Consider the following 15,202-nt stretch of genomic DNA (forward strand, 5'->3'; position numbering starts at 1 on the left):
AAACTGTATTTGTGTCTGTATATCCATTCCGTTCCATGATCAATTTGTCTATCCTTTACTGTCTTAACCACTACAGATTTAGAATAATCTTGATATAAGTTTCATGTGTACCACATCCTCTATCTCTGTTTTTCTTTGAGACCATCTTGACTATTTTTGGACCTTTGCATTTCCATGTAAGATGTGTGTCTTGTAAGCAGCATAGAAGTAGGCTCTTAAAATCCAATCTGACATTTTTCTGTCTTAAATAATTTTTTAAAAATTTATTGAGATAAAATTCATATACATTCACATAAACATAAAATTATTCTTGAGTAATTTAGTACTAAAAACTTGGTATATTCACGATGTTATGGAACTATCACCTCTATCTACTTCCAAAACATTTCTATCACACTAAAATAAAATCTCATATTCACTGAGCAGTTTCTCCCCTTTCTCCCCTTCCCCTAGTCCCTGGTAACCACCAATCTGCAGTCCTCTCTCTATGAATTTACTTACTCTGGAGATTTCACACAAATGGAATCATTCACTGTAAGATATTACGTAAGGCATAATGTCTTCAAGGTTGAACTACATTTAGTATGAGCAGTAATTTACTTTTTGGTTTTTTCCTTTTTAAAAAATTCCAATATAGTTAACATAAAGTTGTAGATTAGTTTCAGGTGTATAATATAGTAATTCAACAATCCCATTGATCACCCAGTGCTCATGACCAATACGTGTACGCCTTAATCCTCATCATCTATTTCACCCAACCCCCAACACACCTCCCCTCAGGTAACCATTCGTTTATTCTCTATAGTTAAGAGTCTGTTTCTTGGGGGTGCCTGGGTGGCTCAGTGGGTTGGGCCTCTGCCTTTGGCTCAGGTCATGATCTCGGGGTCCTGGGATTGGGCCCCACATTGGGCTCTTTGCTCAGCAGGGAGCCTGCTTTCCCCTCTCTGCCTGCCTCTCTGCCTACTTGTGATCTCTCTGTGTCAAATAAATAAAATAAAACAAGAAAATCTTTAAAAAAAAAAAAAAAGAGTCTGTTTCTTGGCTTGTCTCTCTGAGGGTACTGTTACTTTTTAAGGTTAAATAACATTCCACTGTTTGTATGTACCACAATTTGTTTATCCACTCATCCCTGATGGACATTTGGGCTGTTTTCCACATTCTGGCTATTGTGAATAACACTGCTATGAATATGCATGTACATATATTTGTTTGAATACCTGTTTTAAAGTTTTTGGGAAATATCAACTCACGAATAACTGCTGGGTCATATGGCAATTCTATGTTTAACTAAATTTAACTATTTGAAGAACAACCAAACTCTTTGTCTTTTAACTGGAGTATTACTACTCTACTCTTTCACTCTATTATTGCCTTCTCCCACTGATTGTGCTATTATTGTCCTATATTTTCACTGTATCTCTATACATTAAAATCATAAAACATTTTATTGTTTATTTTGAAATAATTTTAAACTTAAGGAAAGCTACAAGAATAATTGAGAAATGTCTGTACATCCAGATCCATTAATGTACCATTTTGCCAATTTTGTTTTTATCCTTTCTCTGTCTCCACATATAAGAAAATATAGGCATATTATCATATCCCTATACCTACATATTGTCAGAATTTAGTGACAGACTAAATATGTGAAATGATGGGAAGAGACTGTCAAAGATGGCTAGGTTTCTGGTTTGCATAATCTAATAGATAGTGGTACATTTCACTGAAATAAAAACGTGTGGGAGGGGCGCCTGGGTGTCTCAGTGGGTTAAGCCGCTGCCTTCGGCTCAGGTCATGATCTCAGGGTCCTGGGATCGAGTCCCACATCGGGCTCTCTGCTCAGCAGGGAGCCTGCTTCCCTCTCTCTCTCTCTCTCTGCCTGCCTCTCCGTCTACTTGTGATCTCTCTCTGTCAAATAAATAAATAAAAATCTTTAAAAAAAAAAAAAACCTGTGGGAAAGAATCAGGTGTGAAGGAGGGGATCCTTGAGTTTGATATTAGATGGGCTAACTCTGAGATATCTTTGAGAACCCCATAAGATATCAAAGTCAGGAATGAAATATATTAGTCTGGAGCTCCAAGGGCAGAAAAGGGCTAGAGATATAAATCTGGAAGTTATTTGTTTTTAAACAGTAATTGTAGCAACGGATATGGATGATACCACAAAGAAAGAAAACTGAGAGGAGAGAGTCTTGGATTCAATTTTAAGTAATGCCAATATTTAATAACAAAGATAAAGAGGATGAGCCTGCAAAAGAAAAAGAAGTTGCTAGAGGAGGAGGGCTACTGAAAAATCACAATGAGTAAAGTGTCCACTAGATTTAAAAATGCAAAAGTCACTGGTGACCCTGGGGAAACCTGTTTAAGTATGATGGGCAGGTAATCCAGATAGATAAGCCTGAGTTATTACGAGGTAGAAAAAATAACTCTTTCAAGAGGTTTTTAGCAAAGAGGGTAGTGAAAATATGGTAAATGAAGGATAAGGTGTGTGGTATTAAGGAAGAAATTTCCCCTGCCCTGGGATTAAAAAGGACATCTTTAAATAGTTAATGAAAACAATCTGGCTTGAAAGGGACAAGTTGTATATACAAGAAAGAAGGGATTATTGGTGATCGAAACACAACTTTGTGAATACAATAAAACCTCTGAATATTAAGGGTAAACTTTATGAGAAGTGAGCTTATCTCAATAAATTTAAAGGCAATGAATGGGAAAAAAAAAAAAAGAAAGGATGACTAATAGTGTAGGTTTCTGAAAAGGTAGGAAATGATAGGATCCAAAGAATTGGAGTAACTAATTACAGATAAGAGGAGTGAAAACTGAGTGAATTCCTGTCTGATATCTTTTATTTTGATCTCTGAAGTAGGAGACAAAGTCATGTGCTGAGGGTAGAGATGGATGAAATAGGGAGTGGTTATAAATAAGAGGTTGAGAACAGGGAAGCAGTTGCAGCAGAGGGCAGGAGGGCAAGTAAGAAACTGATATAGCTGAGGGCCCATTGAGGCCAGTTTCAATGAGTTTATCGGGATACCAACATGTCCTATTTTAAATTTTCTCCATCTGTGTCTTCTTGACTATAGGCAAGGAGAAAGTGGACAGGTGGGAAGAACCAGGAAAGTATGCCTAGAGCATATGTACCACAGCATCAGTTCGTTTAGGCGTTCATTCCCTTCAGGGTATATAGAAAATTGATGATTCTAAAGTAGTAGGGCCCTAATGAGTCTAATCCTCCAGACCCTTGCCCCAAACACAATACATTCTTTCGTTTTCATTTCGTGTTACCCTGCAAGTCTTAAAACAGTTTCTCATTTCCTCACTGCTGTCCTCAGATAAATAACAGAGAATACTGAAGACCTATAATGTGCCAAGTCTTACTATTTGACACAGTATACCAAACGCACTATTCAACGTGGCTTTACTCTCATCTTCGTTCTCTCCTCAAGGAATGTGGCGCAGTCCACAGGGTCTGCTGAGCAAATAGTCCTACCCCAAAACAGTCTCCTGGCCGGAACTGGTGAGTATTTAACCTATGAAATGATCTTAGGTGAAAAAAACTCTGCCAAAACGGGAATAAACTGAGGCAATCAGATGTTTTTTCTTGGTAATCCGGATCAGGAAATACTAAGATAAGACATCTGGAGACTTAAGCTATAAAGATAATCTGAACGAACATAAGACAGAGTAAATTACATGAAGTGATAAATAGGTTAATTACAATTAGGGAGAAATTATGAAGAAGCAGAAATAAGGAATAAAAACAATATATAAAACAGCAGATGAACTCTAGTGGCAGCCGAAAAAAAGTAGAATTCTTGTGAAACAGAAATGAAGACCCTCTGAGTTACATGAATGGCAGGGCACCACACAGAGAAGGTGCAGACTTCTGCATTCCTGGGTGCTTCCCTGGGCTGATTTACAATTCTACTACAAAAGGACTGCCGATAACACACTTCCCAATCTCAAACATTTTTGGATTTCTATTTCCCTTATTGCCTTGTATTTTAAAAATAAAAACCCTTGGGGCGCCTGGGTGGCTCAGTGGGTTAAAGCCTCTGCCTTCGGCTCAGGTCATGATCCCAGGGTCCTGGGATCGAGCCCCGCATCGGGCTTTCTGCTCAGCGGGGAGCCTGCTTCCTCCTCTCTCTCTCTCTCTCTCTCTCTCTGCCTACTTGTGATCTCTGTCTGTCAAATAAATAAATAAAATCTTTAAAAAAAAAATAAAATAAAAAATAAAAATAAATAAAAATAAAAACCCATCTCTTTTTTTTTTAAGATTTTATTTACTTATTTGACAGACAGAGAGAGATTACAAGTAGGCAGAGAGGCAGGCAGAGGGGGAGGGGGAAGCAGGCTCCCTGCTGAGCAGAGGACACTATGTGTGGGATGTGTGGGCTTGGATCCCAGGACCCTGAGATCACCACCTGAGCCAAAGGCAGAGGCTCAACCCACTGAGCCACCCAGGAGTCCCCAAAACCCATTTCTTGAAATAGCCTAAGTTGAATCCATGGTCCTTATGACTAAACATTAAAAAATACAATAAAACTTCTGAGATTAAATCACTGAGAAGATTTTCGTCTTTGGCAGATTTTACCTGTATGTTCACATATTACCAAATAATTCAAAAAATTTTCCCTAAAACCTTAAAAGAAAAACAATGATTTGCTTAAAATAGTGACTATAAACTGGGAAGGTAAAATACCTTACAAAGTGTTAAGATAACCATTAAATTAATCCTTTTCAATTACATTTATATTCTCATCCCAGTTCAAGAAAAAGGAGATACTTTGCCTCAATCCTTCCCACTGCTGTCTAAGAGCATCATTGCCAAAAATAACTCATTTGTGCTTAGAATATTTACTGTGATAATCATTTCTCCGAAACCCATAAAGTAGTCCTACCTAGCATAGTTTGACTCTCACATTGGTATTGCCACATTAAATTAAGCAACTTGTCATTCTAATTTTGAAAATTTTATAATCTTTCTTAGTTTTGGGGTATGTGTAGTATGCAGATTCAAATAATGAACTACAATAATTTCTAATCACATTCCTGGTTCATGCATTTATTCCCAAATGGGTTGCTATATTTAATATTTTTTAACTTTGGGGTACATTTCCATAAATTTATTTTATAAAAGCAATAAAAGTAAAAGAGAAAATTATTTAAGGAGCAAGCACTCATAACTCTCTCTCTCTAATCCACTATTATCACTTAGTATTTCCTTCTGGACTATGTTCAATGGAGATCTCTTCAAAAATGTTGTAACTACAATGTACTTGTACAATAATATTCATAACAGTATTATTCACAATAGCCAAAATGTAGAAACAATCCGAATGTCCACAGAATGTGGTACATAAATATAATATTTTTCAATCTTAAAAAGGAATGAAATTCTGATCCATGCCACAAAATGGATGAACCTTGAAAACACTACGCTAAATGAAATAAGCCAGACACAGAAGGACAAAAATTATGATTCCACTTATACGAGGTACCTAGAATAGTCAAATTCATAGAGAAAGAAAGTAGAAGAGATGTTGCCAGGGGCTGGGACGGGGAGGAGGGGTTTCAGTTTGGGATGGTGAAAAAATTCTGACAATGGACAGTGGTGATAATTGTATATAACATTGGGAATGTACTTACTGCTACTAAATTGTACACTTAAAACAGTTAGAAGTGGTAAATTTTATGTTATATACAGTTCATCATAATCAAAACATTTTTTAACGTATAGGAAACTTCTGCTATAGGCTGTCTGAAAAGATGACTAAGAAACAAGAATGGAGGGGTAGCAAAAGAGGAGAGTTCTAGTAAATGAGCTCATGCAAAATCAAAATGTTTACTAGTTCACTGTCAGGCAAGTGGAGAAAGTGTAAGTCAAGCAAGGCTGAATCACAAAGAAATCTGGGAGCCATGAACTTTATGTTGGCAGTATCTTTACAGGAAGATGGTGAGATATTTTAATCAAGGGAATAACATAGTTAGATCTGCACTTTATATTTGTGGAAAACAAGGGCAAGAAGGGCAAAGAAGTCAGTTACACTGCAAAAATAAATGAAGCATAATGAAGCCTAAACTGAAAAAGTCATGAAAATAAGGAGGAAGAGATATAGGGAATAGTCAGGAGATAAAATCAATAGGATGGTATATAACAGGAGAAAGAAGAGTCAGATATTGGTTTCCAGTTCAAACAATTCAGTTCCATTAACTGAGGTAGAGACTATGAAAACAGAGACAATGGGGAGAAAGATAAATGAATGTAGCTCAGCTTCACCACGTACTTGTCGTATCTTTTTCTTTCAGAAAATAATCTTTTAAGTCATTTAAGAATAGTTCTTAAAGGATACATAAACTCTAAAGAGGAAAAGAGTATAATTGAGAAGACAGAAGTGAGAGCATAATGTTTTACAGTATACCCTTTTGAATCTTTTGATTTTGCTGAAAAATATATTTTTAATGATTTTTTAAAGTTATATAAAAATCAACTTTAAGAACTGCCATAAGAATAATGAGAAGATATCTGCTAACAGCTATATCTTTTGGAGGACATTAATTATTTAACTCAGAGACACTGACAGGAAAAAAAAGACTCAATTACCATTTCTGCTTGCCTTCTTTGGTTGTCTAATTAATTAACTGTTAGTTCTATAGATATTTTTAAAGTGTGATAATTTCCAAATAATTGATCAATACAAAATAAGTCATTCCTTAAAGGCTTCTATTTACATTTTTCAAATCTTGTCTTTGCAAATGAAATGTATACCCACTTAGGATAGATTTAAAAATCAACTTTGGCGGCGTCTGGTGGCTCAGTAGGTTGAACATCCAGCTCATGATTTTGGCTCAGGTCATGATCTTAGGGTCATGAGGTCAGAGCCCTGCATCAGGGGAGTCTGCCCGAGATTACCTCTGACCCTCCTCCTGTGTGTATACACGCACGTGCACGCACACCTATGCACAAACTCTCTCTCAAATCAAGAAATAAATAAAACCTTAAAAAAAAAAAACCCAACCTTGATCTTAATGCCCTACGGTTAATGCTATATGATAAAATGTCCTTCAAAAAGATAATTCGAAGTCCTAAGCTCTGGTACTCAGAGTGTGACATTAACTGAGAATTAGTTAACATGAAGCCATACTGGAGTAGGGTGGGCCCTCAGCCCAATTATGACTGGTATCCTTATAAGAAGAGGGAAATTTGGGCAGAAACACAGAGAGAGGATGGCTACCTGAAGACAGAGGCAGAGACTGAAGCTATACAGCTACAGACCAAGGAATGCCTAGGGCTATCAGAAGCTGAAAAGCCAAGAAAGGATTCTACTCAGGAGGGTTCAAAGGGCGTAGAGTCCTGCCAACATCTTCATGTTGTAGAGCTTCTAGTCTCTAGACTTTCAAAGAACACATTTCTATTGTTTTAATCTGGTTTGTAGGATTTGTTACAGCAGCCCTAGGAAACTAATTCACTTGGCTAGTTAGTACCAATAGGAAATGTTTATCGCACACCTGCATTCTTTAGTGCCTCAGTTTTACCACAGACAGCAAGACCCACCATAAAAAGTGATTAAGTCAGACTATATCCACCTTACACTTAGGAGAGATTCTGTTTTGACATTAAAGGTTCTAAATTCTTCCTGCTTATTTACATAAAAATACAAATGACATTCCAATCTAGAAAATGGAAATTTCATAAGAAGAGTGCCTTGAAATGCTGAATTTTTGAAAGATTATACAGAAGTAGATACATTTGAATGAATATTAAGGAATATTCAGGTATCTAGTAAACAAAATGATCTACCTAATTTTTTAAATAACTTTCAAGTAGTTATCTCTTTTACAGCATAGGATCTATGTATAATTAAAGGCTTACCAATCATTTTATACTTTTAGACCATTTGTTAGAGAATGTAAGGAAACATTTTTTTTTTTTTAGAACTCCCCTACAAGAGGGGCGCCTGGGAGGCTCAGTGGGTAAAGCCTCTGCCTTCGGCTCAGGTCGTGATCCCAGGGTCCTGGGATCGAGCCCCACATGGGGCTCTCTGCTCAGCAGGGAGCCTGCTTCCCCCCAACCTCTCTCTGCCTACCTTTCTGCCTCCTTGTGATCTCTGTCTGTCAAATAAATAAATAAAATCTTAAAAAAAAAAAAAAAAAAAAAAAAAAGAACTCCCTACAAGAAATAGTTAATATAATCACATAGATCTTGGGAAAACTAGAGATAAATCAGAAGCAAGGAAAAATATAAAGCATCACAAAATTAAACTTGTGATCCCCCCAAATAACCAAAAATACATACAATGATTAGGACAAAAAATTTAAAGCACATTGGGTGAAGGAATGTACATAGAGACTGTTGGCTATCCATATCCCCTCTGCCCTCACAAGTTCAGGACATGCTAATGGCTTCTTGCTGTAAGGATCCAAAACTCTGCCTAAGAGCCATGCTCAGACCACATGGACATCAGGTGCCAGGGAGTTAACAATCCTAGGAGCAGCCCATAACTAGTGACTGAGGGAAATCAGTTGATAATCACCCCAGCCTCCTCATCATTTCAAAGAAAAACTGTAAGACACTTTCTACACTGTTTTTCAGAGGTCCCTAACAGGACTGAGCCCCAGCTGTTCAGGTTTCTACCTGCTTGTTTACATATTGAACAATATGTAACAAAATTAAACTTGTTTTCCTTCTTTTCCTGCTCTTAATTCCTCATTCCCTGAAGTGAGCCTCCTAAAACAGCTCCCAAAGAAACAAACCATCTGCACTCAAGTCCTTGCCTCAGTGTCTATTTCTAAGGAAACCCAATCTAAGACTAAATTAAGTTTACATGAAAAGGCAGAGTCTCATATTTGACTCAAAATGGCTTTGCAACTCCAAATGGAACAGTCGTGAGAAAACTCATAAAGAGTTTCTTCTTAACCTTTGCTTATAAATTACATTGTCCACATAATTTTTCAGGTGGTGAAGATGGAATGGATCCTAAAGCCTGCACTTTCTCATATATGTATCTCTTCCAGCTTCACATCTTGCATCATATTCCTTTTCCACGTTCAGACACAAACTTCAAAATTCTTTCTCCAGTACAAAGCTAAAATTACAGCTTGATGAATACAGATCAGAAACAGCTAGGGACAATGTATATGCATTTAACTCTCTTTGGAAGAAATAACTTCTTCCCAAAAGGAAATAATTTCCTTAGACCTTTTTTCTAAATTAAAAAAAAAAATTAACAAAAACTGTTATTAAAAAAAAAATCAAGGAACAGAGAGGTATAAAGTGTAAAGATTCAAGGTATTCATCCTAATCACCCACTTCCCTTTCTAAATAGTTACTTCTTAAAACTTTTTGAACTTTCCAGATGTTTACTATTAATATGACTGAGGGTGTTGCCATAATGTTTTACTACAAATATGGTTGTGACTTTTTTTTAAGGCAAAGTAGTTATAAAAAAATACATATTATAATGTACAAATAAACTAACTACTTACAAAATTAATCCACCCTCAAACATCATTCCCTGGTTAAATTGGTTTCTATCCCCACCAGCTGTCATTAACTATTATCAGGGTAAAATTGTATCTAGGAGACCTCCATTTTCTTTTTTTTTTTTTTTTACATTTCTTTTTAAATATTTATCTATCTATCTATTTATTTATTTATTTAGATGGTGGGGAGGGGCAGAAGCAGAGGGAGAGAAAGAACCTTAAGCAGGTTCCACCTCACAACCCTGAGATCATGACCTGAGCTGAAATCAAGAGTCGGATCCTTAACTGACTGAGCCACCCAGGTGCCCTGAGACCCCCATTTTCTTTTCTTTTGCAATTTTAATATTTTTAGTTCAATTAATTAACAGATAGTATGTTATTAGTTGCAAAGGTAGAGTTCAGTGATCCATCAGTTATATATAACACCAGAGCTCATTAGATCACGTGCCCTCCTTAATGCCCATCACCCAATTACCCCATCCTCTAACCCCTCTCTTCCCCTCCAGCAACCCTCAGTTTGTTTCCTGTGGTTAAGTCTTTTATGGTTCTTTTCCCTCTCTGATTTCATGTTGTTTTGTTTTTCCTTCCCTTTCTCTATGTTCTTCCTGTTTTGTTTCTTAAATTCCACAAACAAGTGAAATCATATGATAATTGTCTTTCTCTGACCTATTTCACTTAGCATAATACCCTCTAGTTCCACCCACATCATTGCAAATGGCAAGATTTCATTCTTTTTGATGGCTGAGTAATATTCCATTGTATATCTATATACCACATCTTCTTTGTCCATTCATCTGTCGATGGACATCTGGGCTCTTCCCATATTGCTGCTATGAACACTGGGGTGCCCCTTCGGACCACTACAGTTGTATCTTTGCCAAGACTTCCATTTTCAATAATAATGAACTAAGTGATTCAGAGTTAATTTCTCTAATGACAACTATAAAACAGGTCTAAATGGAGGAAATACCTTATAATACCAAAGACCTAATAAGATAATGAGGCAGCACCACACCAAGAGGAGAGTTGGAGGTGCTGCCCACTGTACAGCAATGAACCTCAAACTTTAGCATGCCTAAGAACCAATAGGAGAGCATATTAAAACATATCCTCAGAGATTCTGATTTAGAAGATCTGTAATTTCCATTTCTAACAAGCCCCCAGGTGATGGTGATATTGCTAGTCTAAGGACTAACTGTCCCTGATCTAGACTAAAGAAAGGGACAGCAGAGGATAAGGAAATTATAGAAATGATTTGGTGAACACATATAAGACCAGACTCTGTGTATCAACCCCTCATTCTATCTTCCCCTTCTCACCTTCACCTCTCAACAGTGTTGACATCCTACTGCTGCTTTTGGTCACTATTACCTGGGGTCATCTGCCAATCCTCAGGAAAGAGCTAAGATACCACAGTCTTTGATATACAATAGAGGAGGCACTTTAGTAGGAGTAGGGAAAGATAGTCTTTTAAAAATATGGTGCTAGAATAACAGATTTTCCATGTGGGGTAAAATCATCAAGTCAATGCCTGCCTTATACTACTTATAAAAAATAAATTCCAGGTAGGCTAATGACCTAAATGTGAATGGTAAAATAATACAGCTTTTAGACCATAAAATATCATCTTGATGACCTTAAGGTAGGAAAGATTTCTTAAGACACAAAAAGCCCTATACTTAAAAATTAAGACCTGTTCATCAAAAGATACCATAAAAAGAGCAAAAACAAAAGCCACAGAGTGGGAGAAAACATTCGCAATCCATTTAAAACAAAATGATTCGTATCCAGAATATGGATGTAACTTTTATATGTAACTTTAACAAAGTAATGAGAACAAGACACTGATCCAATAGAAAATGGGCAAAATTAGAACTGGCACTTCACCAAAGAGGAAATCCAAGAGTCAACAAATATTAAAAAAAGTCTCCAATCTTAAATAGAGGACTGCAAATTAGAACCATAACCAATACCACTACATAGGTATCCAACTATAAAAATGAAAAAAAAAAATCTGGCAATTATAAGTGTTGACAACAGAACAGACTCCCATACACTAAGAAACAGTGTTATCTAGGAAAGTTGAAGGTATATATATACTCCTACTTCCAGATACCTGCCTTAAATTACCCTTATGTACACCAGGATATAAAAAAGTGTTCACAGTTGCATTATTCATAATTATCAAAAATTTGGGGGGGTAGATTCAAATGCCTATGACAGTAGAAAAGATTTTTTAATTATGATATATTCTTCCAAGAAAATATTTTACATTAAGGAACACAAATGAATTAAAGGTAAATGCAACATGAATGAGTACACAAAATAATGTTGAGTGAAAAATGCTCATATAAATACATACAACATGACACTATATAAAGTTTTAAATCTGGAAAAATGAATTCATACTGTTTTAGGTGGCACATACACTGGTATAAAAAGCAAGGACATTATTATTATAAATTTCAGAACTGCAGTTAGCTGTGGGAAGATGAAGAATGTTAAGACTGGTAAGTAATGGGGATATATTTGGGCGCTAATAATGTTCTATTTCTTCACATGCAAGTAGGTTTTGCTAGCCTTTATTTTACAACTACTTTTTAAATACATATGAGGTCCATACATTTTTTTGGAATTTTACAAAAAGAAAAAGGAAAAAAAAAAAAAAGACAGGGGTGCCTGGCTGGCTGTCAATAGAGCATCGACTCTTAATCTCAGGGTCATGAGTTCAAGCCCTATGTTGGCCTAGAACTTACCTTAAAAACAAACAAAAAAAGATTTATTGGTCCTGTAGTCAGACTGATCTGGTTGAAAAAACTTGGTCTACAATTTACTAATTATGAAATCCAAAGCAATTCATAAAACCTCTTGAAATTTAGGCTTCCTCAGTTTTAACATGGAGATAATATATATACCTGCATGTTGTGAGGTTTAAATAAGATAACATATATAAAACATGTCCAACAGTGCATGGCTCAATAAATAAGAAAAATAAGATGTCCCTGCACTACAGGATTCAGTACTGTAAAAGATCTTAATTCTCTTCAAATTGAGTCACTGATTCAACCCAAATCTTATTTTTGTTAACAACTAAAAAAAAAAAAAAATGTTCTAACAGCCATGTATTTTACTATATTTACCAGCATTGGGTTTGCTACAAGAATCTGTAGCATACCTTCTCAGTAAGGGTGATACTACTTATACAGGGGTAAAAGATTAATTCTTATGTGTGAAAAATACTTAGTTATTAAAATGGCTTGTGGGGGCACCTGGGTGGCTCAGTGGGTTAAAGCCTCTGCCTTCGGCCCAGGTCATGATCCCGGGGTCCTGGGATCGAGCCCCGCGTCAGGCTCTCTGCTCAGCAGGGAGCCTGCTTCCCTTCCTCTCTCTCTGCCTGCCTCTTTGCCTACTTGTGATCTCTGTCAAATTAATAAATAAAATCTTAAAAAAAAAAAAATGGCTTGTGGCCCTCCAAAGCTCAACCCTACCCAACAAATCCTTACTCATTAGTATTTAATTTTATCTCATTAGTGAGAAATTAAATTAATTAATTCAAATTTTAATTAATTTTTCCTTGGGGACAGAGATAATGAAAAAAAGTTAAGAAACATTGATCTATAAATCGTTCTAAAGCAGCAGAATCTAATACGAGGGAAGTAAACGATGGAAATGATCGCAATTTTGGGAAACAAGAAAATTAGCTTATAATGCTTTCCCTCTAACCAGAAGAGCTGAATGGGGAAAGGAAAAAATGATTGGGGAGAAGGTGTTCAAATTTTTCTGTAAACACAAGTCCAAGTAATGCTTTCAAATCATGTACAGAAATTATAGGAATATGTTTAGAAATAAGAAGAAAATATTGTTATAAGGAACTAAAAATAGGACTCAACATTCTAGTTTTCTTTGAGAGGAAAAAGCCAGGAAACAGTAGCCCAAGAATTTAAGAACCTGACGTCCCTTTCTCCCATTTCAGTAATAAACAACATTGATAACTTTATTTTTAAGATAGTAATGCTTCTGAAAGACATAAGGATGTCAGTAAGTTTCAATAAATTAAGAGATGACTGCTTAAGAATTTATTCTAATCAGTAACCATGCCGTTTGGGACAGATGAATTGCTTTCAATCCCAATATCTTTCTCACAATCTTTTTTCCTTTTAAAAGGAATTATCTTTCATACCCATATTTTAATCCCCTTCTTTCCTTCCTCTATTCTACATGAAAAGGAAATGACTCTAATAGCCATGATGTTGAGAGAAGCAAGATGACTTGGGCTTGTTCCAGACTACCAGGGAAATCAGTGGCCCAACACAGGCCTCCCTGTTCCAAGACCAGGCACTATCAAACATAATTTACTGAGAGTGTGCTCAAGTTTTAGAGGCTAATTCTATAATTGATTTCTTCCTTAAGAGTACAGAACTCCTGGGGCGCTAGATGGCTCAGTCAGTTAGGCGTCAGACTCTTGGTTTCATCTCAGGTCATGATCTTGGGGTTGTGAGAGCAAGCTCCTCAGTGGGTTTGGCACTGAGCTCAGAGACTGCTTTACATTCTCTCCCTCTCCCCGTGCCTCTCCCCAGGCTCTCTCTAGCTCCCAAATAAGTAAATAAAATCTTCAACAACAACAACAACAAAAAGAGTGCTGGACTTGTTAATCAACTGAGTATTCCAAGCTTATTACAAATAAATAAAAAAGAGAAAAGATAAGGTGTCCAGAAATAAGAAAATTAAAAATGAACACATCTATTAAAAATACATGAAAAAGGGACGCCTGGGTGGCTCAGTTGGTTAAGCAGCTGCCTTCGGCTCAGGTCATAATCCCAGTGTCCTGGGATCGAGTCCCACATCGGGCTCCTTGCTCGTCAGGGAGCCTGCTTCTCCCTCTGCCTCTGCCTGCCATTCTGTCTGCCTGTGCTCACTCGCTCTCCCTCTCTCTCTCTGACAAAAAAATAAAAAAAATCTTTAAAAAAAAAAAAAAAAAAAACATGAAAAATTAAAAAGATAGAAAATTCTTCCCATGATAGGAAAACATAAAAGGCAAGTACAGTTTAGGGAAGATATTAATAAGTGAGACAATATATAATTTTTTTTTAAGGATTTGAAGTAATCTCTACACCCAACATGGGGCTCAAATCCACAACCCAAGATCAAGAATCATACTCTCCACCCACCAAGCCAGCCAGGTGCCCCAAGAAAATACATAATTAAGGCCATTGCTTTTTTAAATGTAGAAGACCATTTGATCATACTTAAACTAAAAGCCTCAAAACTGATTTTGAAACATTTATTATATATTACTAATAATTACTCACTACAATATGATAAAAATACATTTGAATATTAAAGACAATGACATATGTTTTTACTCCATAAAGAATGAAACTGTCTTTCTAATAGTACATTCAGTCAACTTCTATGGAAGACCAATTCCTTTTATAAATCACTTCTTCAAATCCACAAAACTCATATATTCAGTTGTTGCTCGAAATACATGTTTATCATCATAAAACTACCCTAATCTAACATTAAAACTTGAGACTATACATAGAAACCACATGAAAACTTAATATTACTGGTAAATATGCCTTGCTAAGAACACCTTAAATAGCCTGTTATAATGACTCTTTGCTGCCGAAAGAAAATGAAGTTTCTCCATGATTTTTTTAAACAGAAAATATCCTCGGACTCTAAAATTCCATAACAATAATAGGTATTTTATTTTATT

The 15,202-nt window shown here is 36.1% G+C and overlaps 1 protein-coding gene across 2 annotated transcripts in view; it reads right to left on the reverse strand.

Annotated features, from left to right (window-relative positions):
* LOC111144733 (Obg like ATPase 1) overlaps nucleotides 1–15,202 on the reverse strand; it is a 198,015-nt gene that overhangs the window by 58,767 nt on the left and 124,046 nt on the right. The window lies entirely within an intron of this gene.

The sequence above is a fragment of the Enhydra lutris genome, unplaced genomic scaffold, assembly GCF_002288905.1.
Source record: "Enhydra lutris kenyoni isolate GAN:26980312 unplaced genomic scaffold, ASM228890v2 scaffoldscaffold1, whole genome shotgun sequence".
NCBI lineage: Eukaryota > Metazoa > Chordata > Mammalia > Carnivora > Mustelidae > Enhydra > Enhydra lutris.